The 19,748-nt window shown below is 39.5% G+C and overlaps 1 protein-coding gene across 1 annotated transcript in view; it reads left to right on the forward strand.

Moving 5' to 3' along the window:
• NKAIN3 (sodium/potassium transporting ATPase interacting 3) overlaps nt 1-19,748 on the forward strand; it is a 350,797-nt gene that overhangs the window by 50,501 nt on the left and 280,548 nt on the right. The window lies entirely within an intron of this gene.

A 19,748-nucleotide genomic window follows, 5' to 3' on the forward strand; every position in this document is an offset into this window, starting at 1 on the left:
AAACCCCTTGCGCAACGATTTTCAGAACACGTAACTGTTGTCCCATTGTGGGAGACGGAACACCAACACCTTGCCTCAGCCGTAGAAAGAAGGCACTGCTGCCCGATCAGGTGTTCCTCTCCAATCCAAGCTGAAGGACTTGGCACTTGGGTACTCTTGCTCACTTCCAGTTTCTTATCATTCTCATCTCTCTTCTTGCCGTACTGTTTTTCAGAAATAGAGTAGAAATAAATGGACTGGGTTCTCAGCATGTCCGTGTGCCAGTTTGATACCTTCCTTTAGTGGGGTGCGTGGTTTGATTTTTGAGTTAAGACCATCTTTCTCAAGAGCAGTGTCTCTGCAGTCAAGAGCTCTGTGCCCTGTTCTGAAGGAGCCAGCTGGATGTTTTATTTGACTTTCATTAAATTTCTCTAAGGTTTGATTTTGCCCTCATCTATAAAGAACAGCAGGTAATTCTTACTGTGCCAGGGAAGTCTGTAAGGAGGCTTAAAATCCCAGACGAGGCAGCAGCGTAGCAGAGCAGGTTTAAAACCATCATGCAGTGCCTGTTCACTCAGTGGCAGAAACTTTGAAGATGAACAGTGTGATATGTGGCTGTACCCCGCTGGTGAAGGTGTCGTGCCACAGGCTGCTCTGTCTGTACCGACCGGCAAAGGAGCTCCAGCGGCTGTGGCCATAGGTGCCTTGGCCGGTCTTTGTGTACTGAGTTTGCCTACAGGCACCGTAACTGAAGGTAATTCTTCTTTTAACAGGCTTAGCTATTCTGAAAACAAATTGGACTACACCATGGAAAACATTTCATTTGGAAATATTTATTTGTAGGCAAGTGAGCTGTGAAAATATAAATCTCTTGATAAACTCTCACTGCTGTATCAACATTGATGGTACACAAGGCAATTTCTTGCTGTGCTCTGTTCTTTCATGGGAACTAGAAAATCCCAGGAAACGTTCAGTTTGTCTTTAAAGCACAATACTAATGATCTTGTTACAAGTTTACATCTGACACAGGAGCTACTTCATCTGTGTTTGCAAATGTTTTCTTCCTCTTGCTAAATAAGTTCTAGCAGTAACTCATTTGAAATTTAACAGGAGACTTGTAGCAGCATACAATAAATTAACTATTAATTCAGAGGATCATTCTTTGAATGTTTGCATTTCAAAACAATTAATAATGATTTTTCATATTGGTTCCATCCTCAACACTTTAACTGCTCATTTCGTCTTTGTATTGTCTGTTGATTCATCTGTTATACCAGTTTATTCCATTCTCCTGTTTACCAATTGCACTCATAAGCCTGAATTTATTGGAACAGTTATATGACATTTAATGCACTGTAGCTGGGAAACAGAGCCGGTAGACAAACCTATTACTATACTAATGGAGTTTTTTGGATTACATCTCACTGAGCTCAACGTTATCTTCCACGGTGTTCTCAGACCCAGTAACAGGTAGGGTAGTTTAATATCTTCTGAGCTGTGTACAGTTCTGGTCTGTTTGCTTAATGAACCTGCAGTTTCAGACATTGTTTTCCTTTATTTCTAAAGAAGCTTAAGTGTTTAAAACAGTCATAAACAAAACAAGCAAGCAGCAAAATTGTTCTGGAATCAAGGTAGTTTTCCTTTCAGAAATCTGAGGAAGCAGCAGAGCACTGCTCCTATTTCTCAATCAGAACAAAATTAGTTGGAAAAATCCCTCTAGAAACTTAAAATAATACTGGTATAAATGAGAGTGACTCACCTAATTTCTGTGGATTTATGAGCTTAAAAAATTGAATTCTGTCTGTGGATTGAAAGTTACAACATTTTGGAGAGGTAGGAAAAACGCCACCCCGGAGGGATCTTCTCATGTCTTTGCTGCGAAGCAAGAACAAGTGCTCTAATGTGTAAGTAGAGTAAATAGAAACATTTGATCTCAGATATTCCTGACTTAAATTGCTAATGACTAGCTTTGGCTAGGACTTTGTGTACATTTGAAGAAGGTTAAACAAACCCCAGTCCACCAAATCTTTTCCAATTCAGATAATTCCTCTTTTCTTCTCTCCTGGAGGGTGCAAGGCAATATTCATGCCTTGGCACCTCTTCTCCTATAGATGAACAAATGTGGAATGACCAACCTAATTTTGTCCGGGGAATAAGCAAGCAAAAGCTGCCAGTCAGCAGGAGATGAGGAAAACTAGTTCCTCTACAGTTGAGTAACTCCTTTCGTGTTTGCTGGGCACGTGAGCAATGAAACGCTTAGTTATGTTTGGGGTTTTAGCTATAGGAAGACATTATGACCCACCTTATTCTTGGTACCATCAGCAAGAAAACAAATCTTTTTGGGAATATTAGGAATTTTACTTGTTAATATAGTAAATACAGTATTAGCTTAGTTCTTGCTGGTCTGATGGAGGCAGCCATGCAATCAGGCTCTGCTGCTGAGGCCTGACATACTATGCAGTTAGTAAAATCCATTGCAGAGGTGATAAAACCTCTCCTGAGTGTGAGCTATCCACGCAATCCTGATGCTCTTCCTTTGTAATGGAGCTTTTCATTCTCTTGCACTCCGCATTCATGGAAGTGATTTGAATCCCTCTCTCTTGCACAGGGGCAGGCTCATAGTTCCTCGTTGGTGCTGGAGCTGGGAGGCTGCTGGACAAAGGAACTCCCAGAGCTTTTCATTTTCATGATCCAGTGGCACAGAGTTACTAGGCTCCTCTTTCATTGATGAGCTGGATGAAAGAGGGGTTATCACAACAGCTGCAGCCTACGTGGCACTGCCTGCCTACATCCTTTGTCACAGAGCCTGAAAAGAATATATTACTGAAGTCGACAGTTGTCTTGGGTTGTAAGTCAGTCCTACAGCAGCCTGTCTGGAGAGAGCTGAAGCTGGAGAGTCACCTTCCTCCTGTCCCTCTGGCTTTATTCACGAGGAGCGTTCTGCAGAGGTGTCAGGAGAAGCCGCAAGCAATGTTAGAAAACAGACGGGAGACCTCGCTTAGGATTCAGCAGTGAGCTGAATGAGACGACAGAGTTTGATCTGTGCCTTTCTGAAAATCAAATAAACGTATCCCATGGATCATGTGTTGTTGTGAAATAGGATGCACCGTCCAAGAGTATTTAATCTTTTCAAAAATCTCTGTTATTTTAACTTCTGCAGTTGTTTCCTTTCCTGTCACACCCTTTTATTGAAATATTACATCTGCTCTCCCAGTAGTAATTCCCATGAAGGCATTTGACAAGCCCTTTAATATCTGAGATCTTAGCATGAACTGTCCTGGTCCTTTTAAGGAATTTACTTCTATGGGTCTTAGAAATGACCATAGGAGATTTACAATCATTCTTTAGAAGTATAGAGAAAGCCAGTCTTTGAGTAACCTCTCTCATATTAGCATTATTGGGAGATTGGCAGGTATTAAGAATGTAATTACCTCTCCCACAATCACCTGTGCTAATCTGAATGTATAAAGCCACTTGTTTACCCCTAAAGGAGACCTAAATATCATCTATGTGGATACGTTCTGGGTTTGCACTCAAGATTCATTTGCTGTTAACTTTTAGTTGAAATACCAACAAATGATGTTGTAAAAGCACATATCTTTTCTGTGGTCTGTCAAGAGCAGTGTTGCTTAATTTTAGATATATTTAGATGTGGTTCTCTAGAATGTTGGAATCATTCTGATTTTTATGTAAGAAAGAGAATCCCTCTGGAATTTGCACAGAATTCCAATGCAGTTGGGTACTGGAGGACATCCAAGATCGGAAGATACATCTACTGAAGACATTAAATAGCTATCTCAGCCTAGAAAAATGACAGAACAGATTTAACAAGGATAAGGATCCTCTTAGTGGCTTTTTGTTTTCCACTTTGAGTTCTTGCAACTCTTGGTCTCTGGTTCTTTTTCCAACTTTAATTTCTATACTGTTAATGCCACTAGGAACTATTAGTGAGTCAAGAAAATCAGAATGGCTTATCTGTGACATTCAAGGTGACTTTTTTAAAAGAGGGCGACAAAATGTCTAGCAATCACTGTAACTCTATGTTAGCTGAATTAGAAAATAGTTTTCAATACCAGGAACTTGGCAGGAGTTTGACCCAAATTATTTCAGTGCAACCTTGGTGAAAGGAGTCAAAAATATAATCCAGGAGAGGTCTAAATTTTTGTTATGGGCAGTTTTATGTAGATTTTTTTCTTTTTAATGAACAGTTCACCAGCAGATCAAGCACAGCTTATCTATTATCTTTACTTCCCATAAAAGTAAATATAATATAAATATAAAAGTATAGACTTCTGCCTTTGATGACAGTACATTTTTTGCATTTGCTGCAGAGCCCCTGGTGTGGTTTCCCTTCCCAGTTTTTAAGAAAAATAAGAAGAAATCATGAGTCCTCCATTTCCTTAGAGCAATAACTGAAGAACAGACCTGGGGCGTTGATGATCTTTTTTGCAGAAGATAGCATTGATCCTACAGTTTGTGGGAGTCATCTCAGCAGTGCTGAGGAGACTCAATTTTTACTGACTTCATTATCAACAGTCATTGACTTCTGGTGAAATCAGCTGATGTTCAAGATGATCAGCACGAGCAGATGCTTGATACCTTTCAGGACTGAGCTATTCCCATAACCCTAGATTTAAAATGCCTCCTTAGCCATGAGGGAGAATGAGATATACAACACTTACTGGCTCTTGGGTAGATGATATAGCCAGCATTCTTCTCTCACATGAGCACAAAGTATTTATGTTTGTATTTGCATGTATAGTACCATTTGTGAATGGTGAGTATGGTCATTTCGCTTTGTCTCTGTTGTTTGATTAATTGCCTGAGCACCAGGGCTTTTCCCAGGACTTTTCAGGTGACTCTTGTGTATTTTGTGATTGTCACATCTGATAAATTCAGTAATTAAACTGTATGGTGCTGTCCATGTGATCACTTACTTTTATGTGTCCCATTTGTTTATCTGTGTCTCCCCCAAAGCTCTGACTGTGGATGAGAGAACTGCTGAGTGTTCAGTTAGGTGGTATTTATGTGTCTACCTATGAAGTTTACTAAATTTACATCCTTTCACTGCCGCCCTTACTCACTCACCCCAATCACGAACCAGTCCATTGCATTTGAGAAGCAGCAAATGTAATTCACACTCCTAAAAGAGACTTTTTCAGCCATAAATGCATCCCTTTCTGCAGTTTACCTTGTTTTCCTTTCTGCCCTCATGTTGAAGTGATATTTAGATGTTTTATTTGAGAGCTACTGATTTTGTCAACTCTTTCTAGCTTTTTATCACCATCACTTCCAAATGCAGATGGGCCAGTCAGTTTAAGATAGATATGGTTCACTTGAATTACAAATATAAGAAAAGTCATGTGACAAATTTTTCATCTTTATTCTGCAGTGCTACCATCCCAAAGCCAAGGGGAGGCTAGAGGGTATCCTAAAATAATAGGAGATGTCTTCATGTAAGCTTCATTAGTCGATTTGTTAGGGAAGGATATTCTGTTCCAGCCTTATGGCCAGTACAAAATTCACCTAATTTGTCCAAAAAAAGGAACCGTTTTATTTTTTATCACTTATTTACATCTGAAAGTGGTGATGAAATATTTTTTATAGGGGCTTGCCTGAGGAATAACTACAAAGTGCAAGACAGGTTAGGTTGCCAAGTAACTAGGGAAAAGAACCAGAAGGTGCAGGGCAGTTGACATGAATCTTTTATTTACATTTTCTTCTTTTCTTTACATTTTTATTCTACATTTTTGGAAACAAATGCTTGAATTTGGAAGAAATTGTTCTGTAAGGTAGATGTAGATACATCCCCGTTTCAAAACTGCTGTCTTGCTTTTGGCAATATTAGCATTTCTTTTATTAACTGCTGTTCTTCGGAGCGGGACTTGCTCATCTGGTTTCACATCTTCTGTATGGTATCCTTTTTGTGATTCTATCTTACGCAAAATCCATATGTGTGACGTCATCACATAGCAGTTGCAAAATAGCCGTTGTTTTAGCTTTTCTTATGCTGAAGTCTAGGACTTTCTTGCTGTCTTTTGTTCCAGCTATAGAGAGACAATGGGATGCCAAAATAGGTAAACAGTTATCACATCAAATAAGGTTAACTTTTTCAGACTTTTGGCATGGCCCTAGTCTACACGAAAGTGAAGGGTTTTGATGAGAGTTGTGAAAATGCTGGGGACGGTAGTGGAATCAGCCTCACGGGCTGCAGCGTTCTGCCTGTGGTCCCTACACGGCACTGCTATCGGTGCCTTGCGAAGCACCAAAAGCCAGCGGGTTCTGTCACTGCTGAGTTGTGTTACTTGTATTAAAGTCTATCAGGAATAGGGCATTCTGTGCTTAGACCATACGGCTCAACAGCAGTTTAAAAATGATGGTGATGCTCACTTCTGATGTGTAAAGGCATAATGGGAGAGGGGTTATGGGAAACTGATCCAAATTCCAAAGGCTTAGGGAAGATATACCAAAAACTATCACAAAAATAATAGAAGCTCCATAACTTGCGGTTGTTGTGCTGAAGTTTGCTGTTAGCATCTCTGCCAAAACAGATTATATTTGCTTTCAAAAATTAGAGATTTGTGTGGGTGCAACAGAACAGAAATATATGAAGCAGCTATAGCAATACTGTGTGCATGCACGATTTGTAGAATAGCTATTCCCGATTAGTCTAAATGGAAGATTGTAGTGCAAAATAACTTTCAAGCTTAGACAAACCATAACACATACTCTGATGTTAATATCATGCTGAACTTTCTGAAGTTCATAAAGCATATTGTTGGAACTAATTAATATGCTGCTTTTTTTAATACTCCAAAGACCTGAAGTTAGTAGTTTGATAATTACACTGTGTTTTGTATTTAGACACAAATTGGAGATGATTAGAAATGCTGAGGCACCATGCAGGTCAAGTATGCACCATTATTTGAGCTATTTAATGCATTTTAATGGTAGCTGATAAGGTGCAAAGTGCTTTGTAAGCCGGATGGAGAGGTTCTTTTCCATTATACATTAAATCTGTAGGCATAAATAGGTTTACATTTTTCTACTAAAGTTAAAAGAAACCGAAACCCTTCATATCATGCTACAGTAAGTAATCAGCTACTGCTGACAGCGACATCTCCTCATGGCTAGATATGTTAGGCTTTTCAGGAATTAATTGTCATTTTATACTTTGTGCTAGGGTGAAAAAGAAAGGTGATTTTTAACCATGCTACCCTATGTCAAATAGCTTTGCAGAAAGTCCAGTTTCTTAATTTTGATGGGCTTAAGTTCAGCTGCCTCTGTCTTCTGCTGTCTACTTTCTGTTCCATCTTCATCTGCCCCCAAAAGGTATTCAGCTCTGCCCGAGGTGAGTGTCAAGAAGAGCTTTGACACAATCTTCTGTCAAATATAATCTACAGGATGGACATGCTCTGCAATAACTATAGCAACAAAGTTACAGAAATTTTAAAATATAGCAACAAAAATTTCAGAACAATTTGTGTGCTGTCCATTCCAAACTTGAGTTTTTGAAGTTTTGGACACTCATCCTCTGCAAGTCAAACTTTTTCAGTATCTCCAGTGAGGAAAACCTTAGAAATTAAAGTGGTAAGTATAACCTGGCACTTTGGAAAATGTCAGAAAAAGATTTTTCTGCCAGCATCTCCAGCTACTCCACCTGTCAACTGTTTCTAGTAAATTTTACTTAGTATTAGCATGTTTCCATGCTTAGAATGTACATATTTTTCTGAAGGGCTATGTTGCAAGTCACTATGGGAAGAGGAAAGGATAACAAATTCTCATTTGTTGCAGTGGTGTTTTTACCATTTTTGAGGAGGAGTGAAAACTGATGCTGACCTGTTCCAAAAATAGCAGCTTGCTGAGGAGAGAGACACCTCCAGCCCTAGGGATATCATGATACAGAGGAAAAGAAGAATTGTCTCCAAAGTCAAACTGTACAGTGTTTAGAAGCAGGTCCCCTTTGGGTAGGTTTTTAATTTAAGTTGCTGCATGGGAACCTCCACTCGCTAGGGAAATAGGTCATACATAGACTGTCTTTGAGCAGAATATGTTCCTCCTAGGGCCATTTTGGTGCATGTGATGAGGAGAAGTTCTTACAGGCTAGTGACAAGTATGAGACAAAGGCAATGAAAAAATTCTGGTCCTGGTTTGAGTACCTTTTGCACTTGTAGAGGGTACTTAATAGAAAAGTTAAGTGTTATTTAGACCTACAGTATAAGACTTGTATAATTTGTATATTCAGGGTCAAGATTCCAGACTCTGCTATTTTTATTCTCCTTCAGGTGTGTATTGGTTGGTGTCATGCTTTAAGGATGCTGAGAAGGTTAACAGCTAACTTCCTTAACCAGATTTATTTAACTGTGAGTGCAGTAAAAAAAATCTCACTTGTATCATTGAGAGCTTCATGCAAGAAACAACGTTGTTCCCCTTTTCCTCTGCATAGGGCAAACGAGAACATAGGGTTCTAGAATGACTATGAAAATAGAAACAAGTGCAGTTTAAATAGTGTTTTCTATTGCTTTCCATTCTTTGCACTGGTACATTGTGACTAGGGGTGCATATGCATCACAGTTGAATAAAGAAAGGATCTGTAATGGGGAAACAGTTGACAGACATGTCTTGGGGGGAAGTCAGTGAATTGCAGCTAATACAAAGCCTTCTTTCACCAAACCTGGTTGGGTTTAGATACTAACCTTTTTGATGTTACGCAGCAGAGATCAAGCTATCAGTGGGAATGTGGTAGTCAGTGACTGTTGAGGTAGTGGGGAGAAATATCAAAAAATATTAATGGTGCAAGAGAATGTGGGATCCTTGTGGTTATACATAGCTGGGGGAAAAAGGAAAGCTCTATGCTCTGGAAAAATGGGAGCAGAAAGGGCTCGTCTTCAGGAACTGAAAGTTATTATGGTTTGAGAGTTGGTGTCTTATGTAAAACCAACAAGGAGTGCCAGGTCAATGCCATACAAGCACAGATTCCAGATTTCAGTTCTGCTGTCTTACACCTATCACAACACCTTCTATTAAAGACAAGAAAAATTTGGAAGGCCACTTACAAGTAAATTTTTTTCTCTTTAAGTGGAAGGCTTCTTCTTTTTTTTTTTTTTTTTTTAAATTAAAAACTGGTTAAAAGCTTTTGCCTTTATCCCCCTGTTTGTATCTGCAGTGAAAGGGGAAGACCACAGAGCTGTTCTGGATGTTGTAACTTTTTTCCTTCTTCTCTTTTTCCCCCTTCTCTTTTTCCCCCTTCATGTTTTCATGAAGTTTCTTAACTTTTTAAATTTCATTCATTCATATATTTATTTATTTACCTATTTTGTGCGTAGTCAAAATTTTTGGTTGACTTAGTGGTCATCCTAGACCATCATGCTTCCATTTGCATTGAGTAATTTACAATCCATGGGAGGAAAAAGATTCCTTATCTGTGATTTTTAAAAAATATCTTCATTGAGGTATTTGATGTTGAAATTATTTGCTAAAAAACATTTAGCAGCAGCTGAACGTCACTGGCTAGCGTAGAAATAGCTTGTGTAAACATTGCATAAATTTGGCAGTGCTTATAAATTTATATCTATACATATTCACATGTCTGTGTTTATATCTGTCAAAAAGTATTTCCATTTTGACTACAAAATTTAGAAAGAAAAGTACAAGTTCTATTTGTTATAGGTCAATAAGGGTTGATACACTATTTGACATCTCCAGTTATGCTGGTAATAAGTCTCATGTACAAAGAGCCCAACGGAATTTGGCAGTACCCAGAAGTCTTTTGAATTTTGGCCAGTCTATTCAATGTATCTGATTTAAAGTAACTATGGGAACTTTGTATTAGTTGTCTGATTTAACAGTTTTAATATCACAGTCATGCAATGATCTTTGCATAAAGATAATCAGGGAGATCACTGTATTGTAATCCTAATGTTGGATTAATGTAAAAAAATGATAGGAATATTCAAGTATTATTAGTACTATTGTTTGCAAAGCTTTTAATTGTCATAAGATATCTACACATGTTTAAATCTGGAGCTTTAGGAAAATAAAATCTCATTCAGTTTTTTTATCTCCATAGCCTATCTCAGTCCTTCCACAGTATTTTTGTCTTCTCAGTGATGTACACAATTCTCTCAAAATCTAATATCATGAAGCACGTAACTGTATTGGTACAGCAATAAAAGTCAGATCAGGTCATGAAAAGATGTTAGCTCTTCTTTCTAAGACAAAGACAGAAAGTTGACCTACGTACTTTATTAGACCTTCTGCAGGAGAGTAGCGAGTGACAGAAAAGTAATAGTTTCCAAATGGTAGCCCTGGGAATATGTGAGCCACCAACAAGAATGCAAACATCTGTGAGTTCAATTTATGCTGTTCAATTTCCAGTCATTAATATGCTTTAGTGTACACGGGTAGGACATATAAGGACAAATATTCTTGTTATTATGGTGTTGGTAGGGGAACGTTACATATAAAGGTCTGAGCTGATGGCTTTTTGAAAATACATACAGAAAAGTTCCAAGTCTCTGAGTTTTTGCAGGGAACTTTGAATATTCACGATGTGGCTGCTTTACTGCTTTTTTATTCTTAACTTATGGTTTAATGAACTATAATGTAGCCAAGCATGGAGGCAGATCCCCACAAAAGCAGAAGAAATGCGTTGGGGAGAGAATACCCCCTGCTTGCTGGGTTTCACGGATGACTTGGGGCCACAGAGGGAGTCACTGTGCAGCACAGGGATGCAGCTCTGATGGTTTCTTGTTCCACCACTCCTGATTCTTTACTACTCGCACACACAAACTGAAGATGATGCCCCTGTCTAAATAGAAAGAAACACATTCATTGAATCTGTCATCCCTGGTATAGTCAGTCATGTGTTTAATCAGGTTCTTACTTCTATCTTGCTGTTTTTCAGCCCGACTGAAGCAGCAGAAAGCATTCAGTGATGTACATAACAATGTGGAATTGATGCCTGCTGGATTGGTGTCTCGCCTTCATTCTTCTCAGTTTGACAGTTTATTGTGTTGCTTTTCTCATTCTTTCCTGCACATAGATTCCTTCCATATTTCTCTCTCATGTATACACGCCCTTCTTACCTAAAACCAGATGACAAGCTTGTATACTGAATATGTAAATGAGTTAATAACTTCTATATCTGCTGCATTTTGTTCCCATTAAGTGAGGGCATTAAACCAAATTAGAACATTACTTAATGTGGTGTAAAATTATTACCATATGAGCAGTCAATTAACAAGATAAAATTTGCAACAATGCCTTAAAGGTGAAATGTGAGAGCTTTTAATAAAAAAGAAAATGAAAAAAGAAAGCCCTTCCTGGTCCTCAGGTCATTATCAGAGTATACAGACAACCAACCATGACAAGTACATTTTACTACAGATGCCTTAAAGATCTCTTCCTTCATTACTGCTTTATCAAGGCCTAATTGGGTGCCCATCCTCACTAGGGCTGGTAAAGCTTATGCAGGGAAGACGGCTCCAGGAGGGTAGGCTCAGAGGAGTGCACTGTCACTGGGTGCGAAACTTACCTCTCATCTTTGGGCACTAGAAATGACCTCCTTTTCCTTATCTTGTGCTAAGGACAAAGACATTTCTGACTCCAGAATGAGACTGAGGGCTCCACTGTATGTTTCTATGATGCTATGAAATCCAGAGATGCAGGCAGCACCGGCAATAAGATGCCAGTTGTCCCAGGAACCCAGACAGCCTCTTACCTTCAGTGTCTGTGACAGGCAGGGAAGTGCAGGCACTCGCCGTCACTCACTGCTGAGTGTCTGTAAGGTGCTGAAGGTCTGGTAGTCCACCTAGCAAGCCTGGAGTCGTGCCACCAGTGGTGCCTGCCTTATTTATGTGTTGGTGGTTTCATTTTAAATACAACTCATACCATAGATCCAAAGAAAAATGCTGCCTAGGAGCTTGAATTAAATCTAATCTGAACAATCTGGCAGTTTATGTCTAAACAACATACACAACATACCAAGCATGCACATGGAATACACCGATATGATTTTAACTGTCTTTTGGATGGTTATAAAGTCTGTTTTCTGAAATACCAAGGCGGCTTAATACCTTCTAAAATGTGACCTTAAATTTTACCATCTTCTATTCTTAACTCTGTGTGTGAGCACTGTTGCCTTTGAAAGAGGGAGATGACCCATTGCTTGGGTGCATTTACAAAGATGGTCCAAGGTGCAGGCTCATGCCCTGCACATGGTGTGTGGTCATCCCTCGCCACAGATGGATGTCTGTGACTCTACCTGATTTATGAGAGTATTTACCAGAAGTCCACTTGGGGAAAAAGGCTAGGTAGAGAATTCATTATTTTCATTTTATCTTGACCCCTGTGGTGTTTAATATGATCTCAGTAGAAAATTTTCCTGATTCAGTAGTGTGTTTTTCAATAGAGTTGACTATTTGTCTTCCCAAAGACTGAGAGTTTTTAATGCTGTTGTGATGTCCTAGCCACAAAATATCCTGCATACAGAAGCCACATATTCCCATGATTCAGTTCCTTTTTGTAAGTCCAGTAGGTTTTTCTAAATCACAGCATGTTTCTTAAAATGCATTTGAGGGTCTGTAAAGAAAAGGGCTTTGTTCTGTGGTGCTTTGTTCTTGTATATGTATGAAGTTCTTTGTTCCTATATCTGTTCTTCACACCAGCGTGCATGCAAGTTTTTATTCAAACTTGAGCATTATTGCTGTTCTAATGCAAGCTTCTGGTGTTCAGTGAGGATTTTGTTCTTTATGAATAAATTCAAGTCATAAAGACAGCCTGCCTGATTAAGAGTGCACTTAAAAACAGTAACTTCTTTGCTTTGTACAGAATAATTTTAGCAAATATTCACTGTTTAATGGATGCACAGAGAAATGAATCAGCCAAAACCTTTGCTAGTATCATCTTGTCCATTCAGCATCACTGTTTATTACAAGCGCAACTCCAAAATATGCTAGAAGTTGTACAGAGAGATAAAGAAACAGTCTCTGCTTGAAGAAGCTTGAAACCTAAACAGATCACATACAAATGATGAGACATAGAGCCCAAGAAACTGAAAGTAAATCAACAGTAAACTTTAATTTGTGTCTTACTGGACTTAAAAATGAGAGGCAAAAAGAAAGCTAAGGTGTAGCGGTACCAAAAGTGTGTGTGCTTCACGGAATAACTGTGCAAAGAGTCTGCTATGAAACTGATAGATTTCTTTCTGTACTGATAATTTTTGTAATGTCTGGCATGTTGCCTTTCCTTTGCAAATGAGGTTGCAAATTAAAAATGTATTACATAGATTGACAAGCAAAGTGCTTCCTGATCATAAGACTTGCAGCCAATAATGTGTGGTTGCTGTACCTCTTTGACCTGTACAGGAAATCAACAGAATCTGTCCAAATAGGAGAAAGGCACTAGCTGTGTATATTTATTTATTTAATATCTGGTATTTTTTAACATCTCCCCCACTGTGGCAGCATCAGGCTGTAGAGGTGTGTGCTTGTAAACCTATTTGCAGACGTTATTGTACGTGGTTTGTGGAGTGCACTATTTGATGTAGTATGCTTCTCTTTGCAGATGTCTTTGTCTGAAGGATTTGATTGAATGAGTTGTCATATCAGGAAACTCAGTAAGTCAATTCGTTATACTGATATTCCTGTAAAATACATGAGGACTGAGCCAAGTGCTGCTGTCTTCCAAGAGGTGTTTCAACAGTCCTGTCTGATAAATCAGATTGAATTGCATTCAGTAAGTGCTGTAGCTTGGATTTCCCTCCACCCTGACTTCAGCTAAACTGAGAAGGCACGGGTGTACAAAATCCAATCACAAACCACAAGGCTTGAAGTACGAGAAAGTGGAAAGAAAAGAGAGAGAGGAATAGAAGGATTTGTTTGATAGTTATGAGCTATGCAGCCCTTGGTCCTCTATATCTGTGCAGAGTGTATATGGCTGAAGTCTTAAGAAAACTGCTCCATGAACAGTAGGAGTAATGCAAATGTCACCTGTACAAAATTATGAATGGAAATTATTGTCAGGCACCTGGCAGTTTCATTCCTTGCCACTGTGAAAACCACAATATCTGAACTGACTATGAGTAGAAGCAGCAGGTAGCTGTACTGTATTAGCTTATATGAAAAAGATCAAACCGTATCTGGTAAGGATATCACTAAATGGACTTCATGTGTTATTGCATTATCAGTACATACTGTAAAGGACTGGGACTGGAGTGCAGAACACTACCAAAAGTTGTGTAATTCCTTTATTGCATCTGAATCAGATTCTGATGGAGAAAATGTGTCCATTTGCAAAGTCCTGAGCAATGGGTCATTTTAAGGCTCAGTGACCCAAGAGGAAGCCTGTGAGTCTTAGCCTAGAAGTTGGTGGAGAAGCAATTTACAAACCATCTGAGAAGCATGAAACTGCTTTCTGTGTCTGCAGTTGACCATTCCTGGTCCTTACGTGCTCTTTGACATTGGCATCTGAAATACAGGTTTTGCAAAGAAGATCTAGGCCTGGGTAGCCCAGAATTAACTTTTTGCATTCCACAGCATGTGGACTTAATTTAGAACTGAAGTGCAGAACAGAAGTGCTTCAGCGTATTCAGTGTTATATGTATAGGTAATTTTGATGATGGGTTTTTAAGATTAACAAGTACTTTAACAGAAGAACATATTTCTGGCTTCTGCTATTGATCACTTGATAGAATTAGATCTAAAATGGTTATGTATGACGAGGAGGAATTCTGCTCATGATGCATAAAGTCTTTGCCTTCTTAGTCATTGTTTAGGCCAGGGTCACTCTCTGCCTGGAAGAATCCACCCTCACTTGGGCCTAATCCAAAAGGCCTTAATACAGTTTGTAAGCAGCTTTTCTTTAATATTTTTTTACTTCAGGGGCATAATTAAAGCTGGTTAGGAATTTCACAATAGGCTATTTTGGAACGAGAAGAAGATTGCATTGCTGAAACTATGGTTTTCCAGCAAATACGAGCTGTGGTTTCTCTTGTAAATGAGAGGCTGATTTCACTGTCCACACAGAATTAATCAGGTGATAAGGTGCTCACTTGATATGTGGGAGATCCTATTGAAGCCCTGATTGGAATTAATCAGAGTGGAAGGCTGTACTTTGGTCGTCTTTGTCTTGGGCAAGCACCCTGAACACAGAACTATTTATTGTCCTTGTGGAAAGAGGAAAAAGGGGTAGGTGAAATAAATTTTTTCTTGTTGTTGGTGGTGTTGTTTTTCCTCCCCCCAATTTAATGGAAACTTTTGAAAAGTCTTTTTTCCCCTCCTTAAATAGATGCAAATTTTGGTCAGTTTTTAATAGGGTAAGACTCTTCATTTAACTCCATCTTTTCACCAGTTCACACATACGTATCATGCTCTACTGCTCTCTAGAACTATTATTTATGTCCTTTCAGTCTCCTCCTGTTGTGGTCTTAATCCTGTTTATAACCGTATGCCACTGAAGAAGAAGTACATGTAATTAGTAATAATGATGTGGGCAGATTTTAGCCCATCAGACAGGCCTTCCTTTTGTTTTTATTTCTGAATGGCTTTCAGAAGAATGCTGTTTTCTTAAGTAAGAAAGATAAAGTTGAATGTATCTTAAGTGTGTTGAAAGTATCTGAATGAGAGAAAAACAAAGATGTTCTCAGAGGGTGTTGATAAAATGTAGACAGCTAGTTAATGTAAGCTGGCAAAATCTTTTTCTTTTAAATGGAGCTAAGCCAGTTTATGCCAGCTGAACTTCTGGTGTAAACATAGTTTTTTCTGTTTATACAGTTCTCCTGATCATAAAAGGAATCAGAATAATCAAGCCTGAATTTTTGATGCTACATAAGAGGACCTGCACAGTTTTTCTCAGTGCATATATGCTTTCTCTGCACTCCTTACTTCCCAGTGCTGATTACAGAAAGATCATCTTTACAAGGGAAAATACACTTTTGACCTTGTACATCTATTTAATTTCTGCCCTCTCCAATGGGATTTCCAGCAGGGCTGCCAGGCGTGAGTTAGATTTTCTTTCATTATCAAGAATAGAGCAAACATCATTACATCAGTATCAGATCATCAGACAGCTACCAGGTAGAAGGTGCACTGGGCTTTTACTGTCTTCTGTCACTGCACTCTAGTGACCCAAAAGCAAAATGGCTTGTTTTGCTATAAAGCCACTCAGTGTCTCCTCTTTGCTTTTCAGCTCCGGTGAATGAAATCATGGGCCACATTTAGAGCTTGTCTCTATTGACCAGGCCATTGTCCCCAGGCAGTCGTTGTTTGTAAAACTGCAGTGAGATAGATGGGACCTCAACTTTAAAGCTGCAGCCCAGGGATGCTGTGTGAGGGGGAGGGCTGCTGGTAACCTGTGCTGCTGCCTGGGGAGGGAGGCTGGCAGGAGCATGCAGGGGAATTTCCCTGGTCCCTTGGCCTGACTACCAAGGCATCCTAAATGAAGAAGAAGGCTTCCTTAAGGATTCTTCCCTAGAAGGGAAAGGTTTCAGAAACCATTTGCATGGCAGAATGGTTGTTAGAGAGGCAGGAATGCAGCGAAGCATGGGAGTGGGCCCAGAACAGCAAAGTCACAGATGCCTCTCCAGTGGATCACTTGAATCATGTCTAAGTCATGGAGGCAGTGGAGCTTTTGATTAAGCCTTCCCTGTGGAATTGCTTTCGAGTGAAGCTTAAGGCAGATGCCTGAGCACAGCTAATACCTCATTTTCAATTTCTTCCGGTAGCGTAGCATCTGGAGAAGATAAGAGAAAAATGTAACTTCTTACACCATTGGTTTTCATTGGCATCTCTCATCGACAGAGACACAATGTATTGCAGTCCTCCAGCCCCTGACCGTAGCATAAACCTTTACTGTTTCCCTTCTCTTTTCTACTGTATCTTTCTGATTTCTGCTGGAGACAAATAGATGGTGCTTCTAAGGTCTATCAGGTACCCACTGAAGTACCATGAATGAAGAGGCTTTTTTGGTGATCATTCTGTTAGTTGCAATGGGCTTTGGAAAGATATGTGCTATTTCTCTCATACTAACATGTTCTTTCTTCACTCTTTTAGCTGGGCCTCTGTCCTGGTTTTGGCTGGGATAGAGTTAATTTTCTTCCTAGCAGCAGGCATAGTGCTGTGTTTTGGATTTAGTAGGAGAAGAATGTTGATAACATGCTGATGTTTTTAGTTGTTGCTGAGTACTGCTTATGCTAGTCAAGGACTTTTCAGCTTCCCATGCTCTGCCAGGCGCACAAGAAACTGGGAGGGGGCACAGGCAGAATAGTTGATCCAAACTGCCCAAAGGGCTATTCCATACCATATGGCGTCATGCTCAGTATATAAACTGGGGGGGGTTGGCCAGGGAGCAGCGATCGCTGCTCGGGAACTGTCTGGGTATCGGTCGGCGGGTGGTGAGCAATTGCATTGTGCATCACTTGCTTCGTGTATCATTATTATTATTATTATCATTATTATACTGTTACTATTAGCATTACTATTTTACTTTATTTCAATTATTAAACTGTTCTTATCTCAACTCAGGAGTGTTTCTCACTCTTACTCCTCCGATTCTCTCCCCCATCCCATCGGGGTAGGGGGAGTGAGCGAGCGGCTGCGTGGTGCTTAGTTGCTGGCTGGGGCTAAACCACGACAGCCTCCTTATGACTTTTCTTACCCATCCTTTCTTCACTCTTCCTGGTTTCTTTAGTACTTTGCAGAATTTGTTCCTCCTTCTCCTCCCCGTCCTCATCCACAGCCTCCTCCAGTGGAGCCCTGTGACCAAGAAAGAGTTTTGGAAAGAATAAAGGGAGTTATTTGCCCTTTTTACATTTAGTTTTCTCCTTTTTAACTTTTTTTTTTTTTCTCATTTGTGGGATTAGAATTAATTATTTTTAACTATCATTTTACTTTCTCTTTACTCACTGGAATTATTTGAAAACAGAGAATTTAGAAAAGCAGATATTGGTAATTGTTGCAAGAGACAGATAGTTGCCTGTGTCTTACTCTGCCACATGATAGGTTTGGCTTGGGAAATCCTCAGTGGGGGCTGGCGATGTCCTGTCATCAAGAGCAGATGATAGCAGGATTGGATGCTTCTATTACTCCTGCACTTCCTCTAGAAGTTGTTTGCAATGCTGCAGAAATAGGGGAAAGAGAAGCCTTTGTAGCAGAAACATTTGTTTACTCCTGGTTGTTAGAGTTTGAAAAATGAATATCTTTCACTTTCTTTTAGCATCTTTGAACTGGAGCATCTTCTCTCTTCCTGAGTCTGCCCAGCCACTTGTTTTAAAGGGGCCTTTAAGCTATCTACATATTGACGATTGTTTCCCCTGTTCTTGACACTGCCTCTGAAATTTTGTTTCCTTTATAGGTGGCCTCTTATTTTCTGTCCTGTTGATCTCTTCTCCAAAATACTAGAAGGGTGTTGAGTTTGTCCTCTGCTCTTAGAAGATGTTGAGAGGAGATTTTTTTCCCTTATTGATCTTTTAAATAACACTTTCTCTCCAGTCCATGCAGTTTAGCTGATCAGTGATGTGGCACAACAGCTATAATATGTGAGTTTGTAAGAAAACCACATGCTAGAAATGGTTTCTCTAGTCTACTCACCAGACTATTATGTATAACCTCTTCTCAAATAATCCACAAAACACCAACGTAGTATTCATGGGAGCAAATCCAATTGACTCCATTTCTTCTGCATCATTAACAGACTAAGCATGCACAGATATTTATTTAGATCACACAGCATGTTTTGTAACAAAGCAAAACAGTGATGTCCTCTAAATAGCAATGACAACAGTGTTGCAGAACATATAGATTCCCCCATCATATGCAGGGTGTAATTCTAATCTGTACTCAAGTCAGTCACCATGCTCTCATCCTTGGTATCATGAAGAGTGTGCTTACACAGTATATTTTCAGTGCAGTGCTAAGGTATGCATTGTCAATATAGCCCTGAAGGCTGAATTCCTTCTTTAAATTTTGAAAACACAGCCTTCGTTTAACACTGTATTAGTTATCAGCTTTTGAAGAAGTGATGCTGTGAGATGAACGCTTTTAAGGCAAATATCATCCCTGAAAATCCCCTCTAATACAGTTTTATATACAAGGTGAGAGCCTTCCAAATGACTGGATCAAATTAATTAGCTCTAGCTATGTAGCACTGCTCCCATCTCAGTGAACTGACAGCTGAAGTGAAAGGCATGCTCGGACTCCACAGCGCTGTTAGATTATTCTGCACCTCTGGAAGAGTCTCAAGGGTCAAAACCAAAGAATATCTCTGCTGTCAAAGGAAAAAATGGGCAGAGCTTGCTGCTTTCTGAAAGTTCCTAATGTCATTTTGCACTTTGACCCATAAAAAGAGGGTTATTGGCAAGTTGTAAAGGGATACAGGCTTAGATATATTCTGCTGCAGATTTAACATTATTGCTGCCCTTATGCAGCTAATAAGCAAAGTTGTGGGAATTAGGACACAGTTGCGGCCAGAATCTTGCTAAGTGGCTTCTAAAAGATGCTTCTATCAGCTTAAATGAATAGCTCTTGCCTACCCACTGTAGTTGAATTGGTGCATGCTGCCTTCAGAGCTGACCTAGTGATGACTATATGGGAAGAAATTTCACCTGCAAATGCTAAAAACACAGTTGGTGCACCTGCTAATACCAAGTTGCAGGTTAAAATGCTTTCTCAGCCAGGGCTCTGAATATGAGTTGGAACAGGCAAGAACTGATGCAGAAGTTACTGAAGTTCCTAGAAGAATGAGGGGACTGCCTGTGTGATGTTGTGGTGGTG

Source organism: Pelecanus crispus, chromosome 2, assembly GCF_030463565.1.
Source record: "Pelecanus crispus isolate bPelCri1 chromosome 2, bPelCri1.pri, whole genome shotgun sequence".
Lineage (NCBI taxonomy): Eukaryota > Metazoa > Chordata > Aves > Pelecaniformes > Pelecanidae > Pelecanus > Pelecanus crispus.